Raw genomic sequence first — 2,966 nt, 5'->3', positions numbered from 1 at the left:
TAGTGCTTCAATTAAAAGATATATATTGTCAGATGGGATAATATAACAAGACCCTACATAATGAAGCATACAAGAGACCCAATTTAGTAAGTGGAAAACACAGTTGAAAGTGAGAAGATGGAAGAATATATTGCATGCAAATACACATGACCAGAAAGCAGGACTAGCAGTACTGACTTCACACAAATAGACTTTACAAGAAAGGTCATAGAGAAAGATAAACAAGGACATGATATGATGATTAAAGGAGCAATACAAAATGAGGGTTTTATACCCATTAATACTTATGCACTCAATATAGCAGCACCTAAATACATAAAGCAAATACTAATAGATACAAAGAGAGAAATCGCTGGGAACAAAATCACAATAGGATACTATAACACCCTATTACCATCACTGGACTGCTCTTTCACACAGAAAATTAATAAGGGAACAAAGATACTAAAACATGATAAAATAATTGGAGATGGTTGATACTTCCAAAAGACTACTTCTCCCAAAAACAGAATATACATTCTTTTCCAATACACATGGAACATTTTCAAGGAAAGATTATAAACTCAGGCACAGAAGAAGCCTCAACAATTTAAGAAGGTAAATATTATTTCAAGCATCTTTTCTAAGTATAATACCATGAAACTAGAAATAAATCATAGAAAAACAGGGAGAAGAAATGACAGCATCCAGATTAAAAAACATGGTACTATAACAAAGGAGGGAGTTGATGAATTAAAAGAAGAAATTAAAAAATATCTTAAGAAATATGACAAAACACTTCAAAAAGTCTATGGAATACAGTGAAAGCAGGTTTAAGAGGGAAGTTCATAGTGACAAAGCCCTCCACAAAGGAGAAGTACAATTTCAACTAAATAATCTGACATTCTATGTAAACTAATCATGAAGAGTAGAGCAAACAAAACCAAAAGTCAACAGAAAGGGGGAAAAAGTAAAGATCAAGGAGGAAAGAATTGAAATAGGGTTTAAAAAATAGAAAAAAATTAATCAAATTCTTTTTTGAAACTTTAAACAAAATTGACAAATCTCTGGGCAGGATCACCAACAAGAAAAGAAAGAGAACCCAAATAATATAAGAAATGAAAATGGAGAAAATACAAAGAGCACAACAAATTTACAAAATATCATAAGGAAATATCAAGAGCAACTGTATGGAAACAAACTGGATAACCAGGAAGTAATTGAGAAGTTTTTGGAAACATTCAGCCCACCAATATTGCATCAAGAAGAAACTAACCATTTGAACAGACAGATCAACAGAAATGGAATTCCATTATCAATACAATAAAAAATCTCTGCAAACAAAATCCAGACCCAAATACCTTCACTGGGGAATTTGACCAAACATACAAAGAAAAATCCATACCGGTCCTCCTAAAACACTTCCAAAAGATTAATATGGAGAGAGTACTCCCAAACTCACACCATAAGGCCAACATCAACCTGATACCAAAACCAGACAAAGACAATACCCCAAAAAGAAAACTATAGGCCAATATCATTGATAAACATTGATGTAAATGTCCTCAAGAATTAATTAACAAACAGAATCAAACATCATGTAAAAAAAAGATCATGCACCATGGTCAAGTTAGGTTCATCCCAGGAACACAAGGATGGTTGAACTTATGCAAATCAATCAATCAATTGTGATACACCATATCAACAAAAGAGAAGACAAAAACGATATGATCATCTCAGTAGATGCAGAAAAAGCATTTGATAAAATTTAACATCTATTTGCCATAAAAGTTATTATCACAGTGGGCATAGAGGGACCATATCTCAACATAATGAAAGCTATTTATGACAAGTATATAGCCAGCAAAATACTCAATGGTGAAAAACTGGAACCCTTCCCACAAAAACCTGAGACAATGCTAGGATGCCCATTCTCAAAATTTCAATTCAATATAGTCTTGGAATTCCTAGCCACAACGATCAGGCAAGGAAAATAAACAAAACTTTTCAGACTGGGAAAGAAGAGGTAAAATTGTCATGTTATGCAGACATGACACTGTTTATAGAAAACTGTAAAAGCTTCACAAAAAATTACTTAGGCTAAAAAAGGAACTGGGCTAGGTAGTCAGATTAATCTACAAAAACCAATTACATTTCTTTACATTATCATTGAATCATCAGGAAAACAAATTATGGAAACAACCACTTTAATAACTGCACCCAAAACTATAAAATGCTTAAGAATAACTCTGACCAAGGTGGCAAATGACTTATACATGGAGAAAAAGGAAATATTGATTGAGGAAATCAAGAAAGATTTTAAGAATTGAAAACATACCCAATGGTCTCGTAATGGAAGCAATAATATTGTTAAAATGGCCATAATGCCCAAGGTAATTCACAAACTAACTGAATTCCTATCAAATTATGCAAAACATTTATTTTTAGGACTGAAACAAATGATCATAAGATTTACACAGAATCAGAAAAGATCCATAATTTCCATAACAATATTGAAGACAAAGAGGCTGGAGCAATAACCCGCCTGGTCTCCATACACTATTGCAGAGCTACAATAGTTAAAACGACATGATATTGGTACAGAAACAGGCATATGGATCAATAGAAGAGAATAGAGAGCCTAGGAATAAATCTACAGGCCTATGTTCAATTAATATTTGACAGAGTAGCCAAGAATATGACAGAGAAAAGGCCATCTCCTCACCAACTGATGTTGGGAAAACTGGAGAGCAGCATCAGAGCAATGGAGTTAGAACAATCCTTCAATCCAGACACAAGAATAAGCTCAAAATGGCTTGAAGACTGAAATGTAAGGCAAGACACAATATATCTCTTAGAAGAAAATATTGACAAAACACTCTGAGATAAATCTCAGCAATGATCTCCTAGAACAGCCTATCCAGTTAATGGGTGTAAGAGCAAAATTAATAAATGGGACCTAATTAAACTTATAAGCTTTTGCACAG

Source organism: Vicugna pacos, unplaced genomic scaffold (assembly GCF_048564905.1).
Source record: "Vicugna pacos unplaced genomic scaffold, VicPac4 scaffold_20, whole genome shotgun sequence".
NCBI classification, from domain to species: domain Eukaryota; kingdom Metazoa; phylum Chordata; class Mammalia; order Artiodactyla; family Camelidae; genus Vicugna; species Vicugna pacos.
Note: the sequence above shows the minus strand (reverse complement) of the source record.